Source organism: Oncorhynchus keta, unplaced genomic scaffold, assembly GCF_023373465.1.
Source record: "Oncorhynchus keta strain PuntledgeMale-10-30-2019 unplaced genomic scaffold, Oket_V2 Un_scaffold_17943_pilon_pilon, whole genome shotgun sequence".
NCBI lineage: Eukaryota > Metazoa > Chordata > Actinopteri > Salmoniformes > Salmonidae > Oncorhynchus > Oncorhynchus keta.
In genome coordinates, this window is record NW_026290831.1 from 96,009 (window position 1) to 110,756 (window position 14,748).

Sequence of the window (14,748 nt, forward strand, 5' to 3'; positions counted from 1 at the left end):
TCTGCCCCCCCTCTCTCTCTCTCTCTCTCCTCTCTCTGTCTCTCTCTATCTCTCTGTCTATCCTATCTCTCTCTCTCTCTCTGTCTGTCCCCTCTCTCTCTCTCGCCTTTCTCTGTCTCTGTCTCTCTCTCTGTCTCTATCTCTCTCTCTGTCTGTCCCCCCTCTCTCTCTCTCTGTCTATCTCTCTGTCTCTCTCTCTCTCTGTATCTCTCTCTCTCTGTCTGTCCCCTCTCTCTCTCGCCTTTCTCTGTCTCTGTCTCTCTCTCTGTCTCTATCTCTCTCTCTGTCTGTCCCCCCTCTCTCTCTCTGTCTATCTCTCTGTCTCTCTCTCTCTGTATCTCTCTCTCTCTGTCTGTCCCCCCTCTCTCTCTCTCTCTCGCTCTTTCTCTGTACCTTCTCTCTCTCTCTCGCCTCTCTCTGTCTCTCCTTCAAATCAAATGTTATTATACATTTCTCTCCTCTATATACTAACTCTCTTTGTATGAGAGGACCCTCATCATTCTCCCTGAGTCATACAGTAATTATTGATGGGCAGCTTATTCTGTTCAATATATAATATCCTCTGGTGTTGTGGCACAAGGCACCATAAAGACAGGGCACAGTCCAGTGGGAGGTGCATTGTGGGAGGTGAGGGCTCTGCTGGGGGACAGGTTCTATACCAGTCCAGTGGGAGGTGCATTGTGGGAGGTGAGGGCTCTGCTGGGGGACAGGTTACAAAAGCCCCATGCAGATTCTTCCTCGGGATCAGAGGGAGACACTTCCTGATATACTAACCATTTATACTCCATATACCTTGTGAAGGATATTAAACAGAGAGAGGACTAGGAGTCTTCTCAACTCAGCCATGACAGGTGGGTGAGAGGAGAATACTGGATACAACTCCATCCTCTCCCAGGGGATCACAGCATCTTTGGGAATATTTCTAAATGTTTCTTTCAGAATTTAATGTAGACAATATAACCAGGATAAACATGAAATGCATTCAGTCCCGATTGAATTAGCTATTTATAATAATTGACTTGGCAAAAAAAGACACATATTTGTTAACTATTAATTCTATTAATTAATGCTAATTATATTTTGCTGTACTGAAGAATGATAATTTTGGATCGTTTTATCATTGATTAGGTGTTTGGTCAATTTGCGTGATTGAATTTGACCACATTCATTTAGTATTATTTCCATTTATAGGATTCATACAATACATGATATATATATAATGAAGTCCCTAAACCATTTCCTTGAATGTGAGCAGCCATTGCTGTATTGGTATATGATGAGGTGGAGTCCACCTTTAAACAAAGGTGTCTACCAACCACACTCTTCGTTGGCGTTCTGTGTAACACTGAACCGTCATCATGATTGTGTCATGAACTCTTTCTTGTTCCCTGACAGACAAAGACATCGATGTGAAGAAGCCCAAAAGAAAGGTAAGAACCAGACCCCCCACGCCTTTCATGCCGTCTCTCTTTCTCTGGGTTGTTTATCTTTTCTCATCAACTTGCAGTTTCACTCAAAGCTGTGTTTAAGAAAATATCAGATGTAAGTACCAACATGCATGATTATAAGGTCCAGTTTTATGTGTATTCTAACTGTCTATCATTCTGTTATCCTCCTCTATTCCCTCATCCATTCACTCCTCTATTACCTCCTCTATTCCCTCCTCTATTCCATCATCTATTCCCTCCTCTATTCCCTCCTCTATTCCCTACTCTATTCCCTCCTCTATTCACTCCTCTATTCCCTCATCTATTCCCTACTCTATTCCCTCCTCTATTCCCTCCTCTATTCCCTCCTCTATTCACTCCTCTATTCCCTCCTCTATTCCCTCATCCATTCACTCCTCTATTCACTCCTCTATTCACTCATCTATTCACTCCTATATTCACTCATCTATTCCCTCCTCTATTCCCTCCTCTATTCACTCCTCTATTCACTCCTCTATTCCCTCCTCTATTCCCTCCTCTATTCCCTCATCCATTCACTCCTCTATTCACTCCTCTATTCACTCCTCTATTCCCTCCTCTATTCCCTCCTCTATTCACTCCTCTATTCCCTCATCTATTCACTCCTCTATTCCCTCCTCTATTCACTCCTCTATTCCCTCATCTATTCACTCCTCTATTCCCTCCTCTATTCACTCCTCTATTCACTCCTCTATTCACTCCTCTATTCCCTCCTCTATTCCCTCCTCTATTCACTCCTCTATTCACTCCTCTATTCCCTCCTCTATTCCCTCCTCTATTCACTCCTCTATTCACTCCTCTATTCCCTCCTCTATTCCCTCCTCTATTCCCTCCTCTATTCACTCCTCTATTCACTCCTCTATTCCCTCCTCTATTCCCTCATCTATTCCCTCCTCTATTCCCTACTGTATTCCCTCATCTATTCACTCCTCTATTCCCTCCTCTATTCACTCCTCTATTCCCTCCTCTATTCCCTCCTCTATTCACTCCTCTATTCCCTCATCTATTCACTCCTCTATTCCCTCCTCTATTCCCTACTGTATTCACTCCTCTATTCCCTCCTCTATTCCCTACTCTATTCACTCCTCTATTCCCTCCTCTATTCCCTCATCTATTCCCTCCTCTATTCCCTACTCTATTCTATTCCCTCCTCTATTCCCTCCTCTATTCCCTCCTCTATTCACTCCTCTATTCCCTCCTCTATTCCCTCATCTATTCCCTCCTCTATTCCCTACTCTATTCCCTCCTCTATTCCCTCCTCTATTCCCTCCTCTATTCCCTCCTCTATTCCCTCATCTATTCCCTCCTCTATTCCCTACTCTATTCCCTCCTCTATTCCCTCCTCTATTCCCTACTCTATTCCCTCCTCTATTCCCTCCTCTATTCCCTCCTCTATTCCCTCATCTATTCCCTCCTCTATTTCCTCCTCTATTCACTCCTCTATTCCCTCATCTATTACCTCCTCTATTCCCTACTCTATTCACTCCTCTATTCCCTCCTCTATTCCCTCCTCTATTACCTCCTCTATTCCCTACTCTATTCACTCCTCTATACCCTCCTCTATTCCCTCCTCTATTACCTCCTCTATTCCCTCCTCTATTCCCTACTCTATTCCCTCCTCTATTCCCTCCTCTATTCACTCCTCTATTCCCTCCTCTATTCCCTCCTCTATTACCTCCTCTATTCCCTACTCTATTCACTCCTCTATTCCCTCCTCTATTCCCTCCTCTATTACCTCCTCTATTCACTCCTCTATTCCCTCCTCTATTCACTCCTCTATTACCTACTCTATTCCCTCCTCTATTCCCTCCTCTATTCACTCCTCTATTCCCTCCTCTATTCCCTCCTCTATTACCTCCTCTATTCCCTACTCTATTCCCTCCTCTATTCACTCCTCTATTCCCTCCTCTATTCCCTCCTCTATTCCCTACTCTATTCCCTCCTCTATTCCCTCCTCTATTCCCTCCTCTATTCCCTCCTCTATTCACTCCTCTATTCCCTCCTCTATTCACTCCTCTATTTCCTCCTCTATTCCCTCCTCTATTCCCTCCTCTATTCCCTCCTCTATTCACTCCTCTATTTCCTCCTCTATTCCATCCTCTATTCCCTCCTCTATTCCCTACTCTATTCACTCCTCTATTCCCTCCTCTATTCCCTCCTCTATTCCCTCCTCTATTCACTCCTCTATTCCCTCCTCTATTGCCTCCTCTATTCACTCCTCTATTCCCTCCTCTATTCCCTCCTCTATTTCCTCCTCTATTCCCTCCTCTATTACCTCCTCTATTCCCTCCTCTATTCCTCCTCTATTCACTCCTCTATTCCCTCATCTATTACCTCCTCTATTCCCTCCTCTATTCACTCCTCTATTCACTCCTCTATTCCCTCCTCTATTCCCTCATCTATTCACTCCTCTATTCCCTCCTCTATTCACTCCTCTATTCCCTCCTCTATTCCCTCCTCTATTACCTCCTCTATTCCCTACTCTATTCACTCCTCTATTCCCTCCTCTATTCCCTCCTCTATTACCTCCTCTATTCCCTCCTCTATTCCTACTCTATTCCCTCCTCTATTCCCTCCTCTATTCACTCCTCTATTCCCTCCTCTATTCCCTCCTCTATTACCTCCTCTATTCCCTACTCTATTCACTCCTCTATTCCCTCCTCTATTCCCTCCTCTATTACCTCCTCTATTCACTCCTCTATTCCCTCCTCTATTCCCTCCTCTATTCCCTCCTCTATTCCCTCCTCTATTCCCTCCTCTATTTCCTCCTCTATTCCCTCCTCTATTACCTCCTCTATTCCCTCCTCTATTCCCTCCTCTATTACCTCCTCTATTCCCTTCTCTATTCCCTCCTCTATTACCTCCTCTATTCCCTACTCTATTCACTCCTCTATTCCCTCCTCTATTCCCTCCTCTATTCCCTACTCTATTCACTCCTCTATTCCCTCCTCTATTACCTCCTCTATTCCCTCCTCTATTCCCTCCTCTATTCCCTCCTCTATTCACTCCTCTATTCACTCCTCTATTCCCTCCTCTATTACCTCCTCTATTCCCTACTCTATTCCCTCCTCTATTCCCTCCTCTATTCACTCCTCTATTCCCTCCTCTATTCCCTCCTCTATTACCTCCTCTATTCCCTACTCTATTCACTCCTCTATTCCCTCCTCTATTACCTCCTCTATTCCCTCCTCTATTACCTCCTCTATTCCCTCCTCTATTCCCTCCTCTATTCCCTCCTCTATTACCTCCTCTATTCCCTCCTCTATTACCTCCTCTATTCCCTCATCTATTCCCTCCTCTATTCCCTCATCTATTCCCTACTCTATTCCCTCCTCTATTACCTCCTCTATTCCCTACTCTATTCCCTCCTCTATTCCCTCCTCTATTCACTCCTCTATTCCCTCCTCTATTCCCTCCTCTATTACCTCCTCTATTCCCTACTCTATTCACTCCTCTATTCCCTCCTCTATTACCTCCTATATTCCCTCCTCTATTACCTCCTCTATTCCCTCCTCTATTCCCTCCTCTATTCCCTCCTCTATTACCTCCTCTATTCCCTCCTCTATTACCTCCTCTATTCCCTCATCTATTCCCTCCTCTATTCCCTCATCTATTCCCTACTCTATTCCCTCCTCCCTCCTCTATTCCCTCCTCTATTCCTCCTCTATTCACTCCTCTATTCCCTCCTCTATTCCCTCCTCTATTCCCTCCTCTATTACCTCCCTATTCCCTATTCTACTCCTCTATTCCCTCCTCTATTCCCTCCTCTGTATTCTCACTGTCTATCATTCTGTTATCACTATTCATCGCAAGTGCAGGTTATAGCTCCAACAGTAATACCTAACAATATGCTTGTGTTTCTAGCTCCAACAGTAATACCTAACAATATGTTTGTGTTTCTAGCTCCAACAGTAATACCTAACAATATGCTTGTGTTTCTAGCTCCAACAGTAATACCTAACAATATGCTTGTGTTTCTAGCTCCAACAGTAATACCTAACAATATGCTTGTGTTTCTAGCTCCAACAGTAATACCTAACAATATGCTTGTGTTTCTAGCTCCAACAGTAATACCTAACAATATGCTTGTGTTTCTAGCTCCAACAGTAATACCTAACAATATGCTTGTGTTTCTAGCTCCAACAGTAATACCTAACAATATGCTTGTGTTTCTAGCTCCAACAGTAATACCTAACAATATGCTTGTGTTTCTAGCTCCAACAGTAATACCTAACAATATGCTTGTGTTTCTAGCTCCAACAGTAATACCTAACAATATGCTTGTGTTTCTAGCTCCAACAGTAATACCTAACAATATGCTTGTGTTTCTAGCTCCAACAGTAATACCTAACAATATGCTTGTGTTTCTAGCTCCAACAGTACAGTAATACCTAACAATATGCTTGTGTTTCTAGCTCCAACAGTAATACCTAACAATATGCTTGTGTTTCTAGCTCCAACAGTAATACCTAACAATATGCTTGTGTTTCTAGCTCCAACAGTAATACCTAACAATATGCTTGTGTTTCTAGCTCCAACAGTAATACCTAACAATATGCTTGTGTTTCTAGCTCCAACAGTACAGTAATACCTAACAATATGCTTGTGTTTCTAGCTCCAACAGTAATACCTAACAATATGCTTGTGTTTCTAGCTCCAACAGTAATACCTAACAATATGCTTGTGTTTCTAGCTCCAACAGTAATACCTAACAATATGCTTGTGTTTCTAGCTCCAACAGTAATACCTAACAATATGCTTGTGTTTCTAGCTCCAACAGTAATACCTAACAATATGCTTGTGTTTCTAGCTCCAACAGTAATACCTAACAATATGCTTGTGTTTCTAGCTCCAACAGTAATACCTAACAATATGCTTGTGTTTCTAGCTCCAACAGTAATACCTAACAATATGCTTGTGTTTCTAGCTCCAACAGTACAGTAATACCTAACAATATGCTTGTGTTTCTAGCTCCAACAGTAATACCTAACAATATGCTTGTGTTTCTAGCTCCAACAGTAATACCTAACAATATGCTTGTGTTTCTAGCTCCAACAGTACAGTAATACCTAACAATATGCTTGTGTTTCTAGCTCCAACAGTACAGTAATACCTAACAATATGCTTGTGTTTCTAGCTCCAACAGTAATACCTAACAATATGCTTGTGTTTCTAGCTCCAACAGTAATACCTAACAATATGCTTGTGTTTCTAGCTCCAACAGTAATACCTAACAATATGCTTGTGTTTCTAGCTCCAACAGTAATACCTAACAATATGCTTGTGTTTCTAGCTCCAACAGTAATACCTAACAATATGCTTGTGTTTCTAGCTCCAACAGTAATACCTAACAATATGCTTGTGTTTCTAGCTCCAACAGTAATACCTAACAATATGCTTGTGTTTCTAGCTCCAACAGTACAGTAATACCTAACAATATGCTTGTGTTTCTAGCTCCAACAGTAATACCTAACAATATGCTTGTGTTTCTAGCTCCAACAGTAATACCTAACAATATGCTTGTGTTTCTAGCTCCAACAGTAATACCTAACAATATGCTTGTGTTTCTAGCTCCAACAGTAATACCTAACAATATGCTTGTGTTTCTAGCTCCAACAGTAATACCTAACAATATGCTTGTGTTTCTAGCTCCAACAGTAATACCTAACAATATGCTTGTGTTTCTAGCTCCAACAGTAATACCTAACAATATGCTTGTGTTTCTAGCTCCAACAGTAATACCTAACAATATGCTTGTGTTTCTAGCTCCAACAGTACAGTAATACCTAACAATATGCTTGTGTTTCTAGCTCCAACAGTAATACCTAACAATATGCTTGTGTTTCTAGCTCCAACAGTAATACCTAACAATATGCTTGTGTTTCTAGCTCCAACAGTAATACCTAACAATATGCTTGTGTTTCTAGCTCCAACAGTAATACCTAACAATATGCTTGTGTTTCTAGCTCCAACAGTAATACCTAACAATATGCTTGTGTTTCTAGCTCCAACAGTACAGTAATACCTAACAATATGCTTGTGTTTCTAGCTCCAACAGTAATACCTAACAATATGCTTGTGTTTCTAGCTCCAACAGTAATACCTAACAATATGCTTGTGTTTCTAGCTCCAACAGTAATACCTAACAATATGCTTGTGTTTCTAGCTCCAACAGTAATACCTAACAATATGCTTGTGTTTCTAGCTCCAACAGTAATACCTAACAATATGCTTGTGTTTCTAGCTCCAACAGTACATACCTAACAATATGCTTGTGTTTCTAGCTCCAACAGTAATACCTAACAATATGCTTGTGTTTCTAGCTCCAACAGTAATACCTAGTAATATGCTTGTGTTTCTAGCTCCAACAGTAATACCTAACAATATGCTTGTGTTTCTAGCTCCAACAGTAATACCTAACAATATGCTTGTGTTTCTAGCTCCAACAGTAGAGTAATACCTAACAATATGCTTGTGTTTCTAGCTCCAACAGTAATACCTAACAATATGCTTGTGTTTCTAGCTCCAACAGTAATACCTAGTAATATGCTTGTGTTTCTAGCTACAACAGTAATACCTAACAATATGCTTGTGTTTCTAGCTCCAACAGTAATACCTAACAATATGCTTGTGTTTCTAGCTCCAACAGTAATACCTAGCAATATGCTTGTGTTTCTAGCTCCAACAGTACAGTAATACCTAGCAATATGCTTGTGTTTCTAGCTCCAACAGTAATACCTAACAATATGCTTGTGTTTCTAGCTCCAACAGTACAGTAATACCTAACAATATGCTTGTGTTTCTAGCTCCAACAGTAATACCTAACAATATGCTTGTGTTTCTAGCTCCAACAGTAATACCTAACAATATGCTTGTGTTTCTAGCTCCAACAGTAATACCTAACAATATGCTTGTGTTTCTAGCTCCAACAGTAATACCTAACAATATGCTTGTGTTTCTAGCTCCAACAGTAATACCTATCAATATGCTTGTGTTTCTAGCTCCAACAGTAATACCCAATAATATGCTTGTGTTTCTAGCTCCAACAGTAATACCTAACAATATGCTTGTTTCTAGCTCCAACAGTAATACCTAACAATATGCTTGTGTTTCTAGCTCCAACAGTACAGTAATACCTAACAATATGCTTGTGTTTCTAGCTCCAACAGTAATACCTAACAATATGCTTGTGTTTCTAGCTCCAACAGTAATACCTAACAATATGCTTGTGTTTCTAGCTCCAACAGTAATACCTAACAATATGCTTGTGTTTCTAGCTCCAACAGTAATACCTAACAATATGCTTGTGTTTCTAGCTCCAACAGTAATACCTAACAATATGCTTGTGTTTCTAGCTCCAACAGTAATACCTAACAATATGCTTGTGTTTCTAGCTCCAACAGTAATACCTAACAATATGCTTGTGTTTCTAGCTCCAACAGTAATACCTAACAATATGCTTGTGTTTCTAGCTCCAACAGTAATACCTAACAATATGTTTGTGTTTCTAGCTCCAACAGTAATACCTAACAATATGTTTGTGTTTCTAGCTCCAACAGTACAGTAATACCTAACAATATGCTTGTGTTTCTAGCTCCAACAGTAATACCTAACTATATGCTTGTGTTTCTAGCTCCAACAGTAATACCTAACAATATGCTTGTGTTTCTAGCTCCAACAGTACAGTAATACCTAACAATATGCTTGTGTTTCTAGCTCCAACAGTAATACCTAACAATATGCTTGTGTTTCTAGCTCCAACAGTAATACCTAACAATATGCTTGTGTTTCTAGCTCCAACAGTACAGTAATACCTAGACAATATGCTTGTGTTTCTAGCTCCAACAGTAATACCTAACAATATGCTTGTGTTTCTAGCTCCAACAGTACAGTAATACCTAGACAATATGCTTGTGTTTCTAGCAGACCAACAGTAATACCTAACAATATGCTTGTGTTTCTAGCTCCAACAGTAATATGGTCAGTGATCTGTTCATTAACTTGGCTTTCGAAGACTTTAGAAAGGCAGGGCAGGATGGATATAGGTCTTTAGCAGTTTGGCTCTAGAGTGTCACCCCTTTGAAAGGGGGATGACCGCGGCAGCTTTCAATCTTTAGGGATCCCGGACTATACGAAAGAGAGGTTGAACAGGCTGGTAATAGGGGTTGCAACATTGGCGGCGGATAATTTTAGAAAGAGAGGGTCCAGATTGTCTAGCTCAGCTGATTTGTCCGGGTCCAGGTTTTGCAGACAAGACGTACTGTGGAGGTGTACTGCATACTGAGCAGACAAGACGTACTGTGGTACTGTGGAGGTATACTGCATACTGAGCAGACAAGACGTACTGTGGAGGTGTACTGCATACTGAGCAGACAAGACGTACTGTGGAGGTGTACTGCATACTGAGCAGACAAGACGTACTGTGGAGGTGTACTGCATACTGAGCAGACAAGACGTACTGTGGAGGTGTACTGCATACTGAGCAGACAACTGTGGAGGTGTACTGCATACTGAGCAGACAAGACGTACTGTGGAGTGTACTGTGAGCAGACAAGACGTACTGTGGAGGTGTACTGCATACTGAGCAGACAAGACGTACTGTGGAGGTGTACTGCATACTGAGCAGACAAGACGTACTGTGGAGGTGTACTGCATACTGAGCAGACAAGACGTACTGTGGAGGTGTACTGCATACTGAGCAGACAAGACGTACTGTGGAGGTGTACTGCATACTGAGCAGACAAGACGTACTGTGGAGGGTACTGCATACTGAGCAGACAAGACGTACTGTGGAGGTGTACTGCATACTGAGCAGACAAGGCGTACTGTGGAGGTGTACTGCATACTGAGCAGACAAGACGTACTGTGGAGGTGTACTGCATACTGAGCAGACAAGACGTACTGAGCAGACAAGACGTACTGTGGAGGTGTACTGCATACTGAGCAGACAAGACGTACTGTGGAGGTGTACTGCATACTGAGCAGACAAGACGTACTGTGGAGGTGTACTGCATACTGAGCAGACAAGACGTACTGTGGAGGTGTACTGCATACTGAGCAGACAAGACGTACTGTGGAGGTGTACTGCATACTGAGCAGACAAGACGTACTGTGGAGGGTACTGTACTGCGTACTGTGGAGGTGTACTGCATACTGAGCAGACAAGACGTACTGTGGAGGTGTACTGCATACTGAGCAGACAAGGCGTACTGTGGAGGTGTACTGCATACTGAGCAGACAAGACGTACTGTGGAGGTGTACTGCATACTGAGCAGACAAGACGTACTGTGGAGGTGTACTGCATACGGAGCAGACAAGGCGACTGTGGAGGTGTACTGCATACTGTGGAGTACTGCATACTGAGCAGTGTACTGCATACTGAGCAGACAAGACGTACTGTGGAGGTGTACTGCATACTGAGCAGACAAGACGTACTGTGGAGGTGTACTGCATACTGAGTAGACAAGACGTACTGTGGAGGTGTACTGCATACTGAGCAGACAAGACGTACTGTGGAGGCGTACTGTGTACTGCATACTGAGCAGACAAGACGTACTGTGGAGGTGTACTGCATACTGAGCAGACAAGACGTACTGTGGAGGTGTACTGCATACTGAGCAGACAAGACGTACTGTGGAGGTGTACTGCATACTGAGCAGACAACGTACTGTGGAGGTGTACTGCATACGAGCAGACAAGGCGTACTGTGGAGGTGTACTGCATACTGAGCAGACAAGACGTACTGTGGAGGTGTACTGCATACTGAGCAGACAAGACGTACTGTGGAGGTGTACTGCATACTGAGCAGACAAGACGTACTGTGGAGGTGTACTGCATACTGAGCAGACAAGACGTACTGTGGAGGTGTACTGCATACTGAGCAGACAAGACGTACTGTGGAGGTGTACTGCATACTGAGCAGACAAGACGTACTGTGGAGGTGTACTGCATACTGACAAGCACTGTGGACAAGACAACGTACTGTGGAGGTGTACTGCATACTGAGCAGACAAGACGTACTGTGGAGGTGTACTGCATACTGAGCAGACAAGACGTACTGTGGAGGTGTACTGCATACTGAGCAGACAAGACGTACTGTGGAGGTGTACTGCATACTGAGCAGACAAGACAACGTACTGTGGAGGTGTACTGCATACTGAGCAGACAAGACGTACTGTGGAGGTGTACTGCATACTGAGCAGACAAGACGTACTGTGGAGGTGTACTGCATACTGAGCAGACAAGGCGTACTGTGGAGGTGTACTGCATACTGAGCAGACAAGGCGTACTGTGGAGGTGTACTGCATACTGAGCAGACAAGACGTACTGTGGAGGTGTACTGCATACTGAGCAGACAAGACGTACTGTGGAGGTGTACTGCATACTGAGCAGACAAGACGTACTGTGGAGGTGTACTGCATACTGAGCAGACAAGACGTACTGTGGAGGTGTACTGCATACTGAGCAGACAAGACGTACTGTGGAGGTGTACTGTGTAGACTGCACTGTGGAGGTGTACTGAGCAGACAAGACGTACTGTGGAGGGTACTGCATACTGAGCAGACAAGACGTACTGTGGAGGTGTACTGCATACTGAGCAGACAAGACGTACTGTGGAGGTGTACTGCATACTGAGCAGACAAGACGTACTGTGGAGCAGTGACGTACTGCATACTGAGTGGAGACAAGACGTACTGTGGAGGTGTACTGCATACTGAGCAGACAAGACGTACTGTGGAGGTGTACTGCATACTGAGCAGACAAGGCGTACTGTGGAGGTGTACTGCATACTGAGCAGACAAGACGTACTGTGGAGGTGTACTGCATACTGAGCAGACAAAGGTGTACTGCATACTGAGCAGACAAGACGTACTGTGGAGGTGTACTGCATACTGAGCAGACAAGACGTACTGTGGAGGTGTACTGCATACTGAGCAGACAAGGCTGTGGAGGGGTACTGCATACGGAGTAGACAAGACGTACTGTGGAGGTGTACTGCATACTGAGCAGACAAGACGTACTGTGGAGGTGTACTGCATACTGAGCAGACAAGACGTACTGTGGAGGTGTACTGCATACTGAGCAGACAAGACGTACTGTGGAGGTGTACTGCATACTGAGCAGACAAGACGTACTGTGGAGGTGTACTGCATACTGAGCAGACAAGACGTACTGTGGAGGTGTACTGCATACTGAGCAGACAAGCGTACTGTGGAGGTGTACTGCATACTGAGCAGACAAGACGTACTGTGGAGGTGTACTGCATACTGAGCAGACAAGACGTACTGTGGAGGTGTACTGCATACTGAGCAGACAAGGCGCTGTGGAGGTGTACTGCATACTGAGCAGACAAGACGTACTGTGGAGGTGTACTGCATACTGAGCAGACAAGACGTACTGTGGAGGTGTACTGCATACTGAGCAGACAAGACGTACTGTGGAGGTGTACTGCATACTGAGCAGACAAGACGTGCAGGTGTACTGCATACTGAGCAGACAAGACGTACTGTGGAGGTGTACTGCATACTGAGCAGACAAGACGTACTGTGGAGGTGTACTGCATACTGAGCAGACAAGACGTACTGTGGAGGTGTACTGCATACTGAGCAGACAAGACGTACTGTGGAGGTACTGTACTGAGCAGACAAGCGTACTGTAGGTGAGCATAGACAAGACGTACTGTGGAGGTGTACTGCATACTGAGCAGACAAGACGTACTGTGGAGGTGTACTGCATACTGAGCAGACAAGACGTACTGTGGAGGTGTACTGCATACTGAGCAGACAACTGTGGAGGTGTACTGCATACTGAGCAGACAAGACGTACTGTGGAGGTGTACTGCATACTGAGCAGACAAGACGTACTGTGGAGGTGTACTGCATACTGAGCAGACAAGACGTACTGTGGAGGGTACTGCATACTGAGCAGACAAGACGTACTGTGGAGGTGTACTGCATACTGAGCAGACAAGACGTACGGAGCAGACTGTGGAGGTGTACTGCATACTGAGCAGACAAGACGTACTGTGGAGGTGTACTGCATACTGAGCAGACAAGACGTACTGTGAGTGTACTGTGAGCAGACAAGACTCCTGTGGAGGTGTACTGCAGTTGGTAGAGCTGTGGAGGTGTACTGCATAAGCAGACAAGGGTACTGTGGAGGTTACTGATGGAGGACCACCCGTACTGTGGAGGTGTACTGCATATGCAGACAATGACTGTACTGTGGAGGTGTACTGCTTTGGACAGACAAGACGTCAGCTACTGCATACTGAGCAGACAATATTACTGTGGAGGTGTACTGCATACTGAGCAGACAAGACGTACTGTGGAGGTGTACTGCATACTGAGCAGACAAGACGTACTGTGGAGGTGTACTGCATACGGAGTAGACAAGACGTACTGCTGTGGAGGTGTACTGCACACTGCCCTATCCCATCTGTACAAGATGAATACCTATGTAAGAATGCTGTTTATTGACTATAGCTCAGCATTCAACACCATAGTACCCTCCAAGCTCATCATTAAGCTCGAGGCCCTGGGTCTCACCCTGCTGTGCAACTGGGTCCTGGACTTCCTGACAGGCCGCCCCCAGGTGTTGGAGGTAGGAAACATCATCTCCACTTCGCTGATCTTCAACACAGGGGTGCCACAAGGGTGAGTGCTCAGGCCCCTCCTGTACTCCCTGTTCACCCACGACTGCATGGCCACGCACGCCTCCAACTCAATCATCAAGTTTGCAGACGACACAACAGTAGTAGCCTTGATCACCAACAAGACAGCCTACAGGGAGGAGGTGAGGGCCCTGGGAGTGTGGTGTCAGGAAAATAACCTTTCACTCAACGTCAACAAAACAAAGGAGATGATTGTGGACAGCAGAGGGAGCAATCCCCCCTATACACATCAATGGAACAGTTGTGGAGAGGGTAGAAAGTTTTAAGTTCCTCGGCGTACACATCACGGACAAACTGAATTGGTCCACCCACACAGACAGCATCGTGAAGAAGGCGCAACAGCGCCTCTTCAACCTCAGGAGGCTGAAGAAATGTGGCTTGGCACCTAAAACCATCACAAACTTCTACAGATGCACAATTGAGAGCCTCCTGTCCTGCTGTATCACTGCCTGGTACGGCAACTGCTCCTGCCATCACAACCGCCCTAAGGCTCTCCAGAGGGTAGTGAGGTCTACAGGAAAACACCTGCCCTCCAGGACATCACCAGATGGGCAAACACCTACCTGCCCTCCAGGACACCTACACCACCCGATGTTACAGGAAAACTAC

General features: G+C 44.3%; 1 protein-coding gene across 1 annotated transcript in view; it reads left to right on the forward strand.

Moving 5' to 3' along the window:
• Nucleotides 1–677: 677 nt before the first annotated feature.
• LOC127927832 (solute carrier family 15 member 1-like) overlaps nt 678–14,748 on the forward strand; it is a 37,662-nt gene continuing 23,591 nt past the window's right edge. Inside the window, exons 1-2 of the mRNA XM_052514546.1 lie at nt 678–851; nt 1,396–1,430. The gene's annotated coding sequence lies outside the window, so the exon portion shown is untranslated. The remainder of the gene's footprint in view (nt 852–1,395; nt 1,431–14,748) is intronic.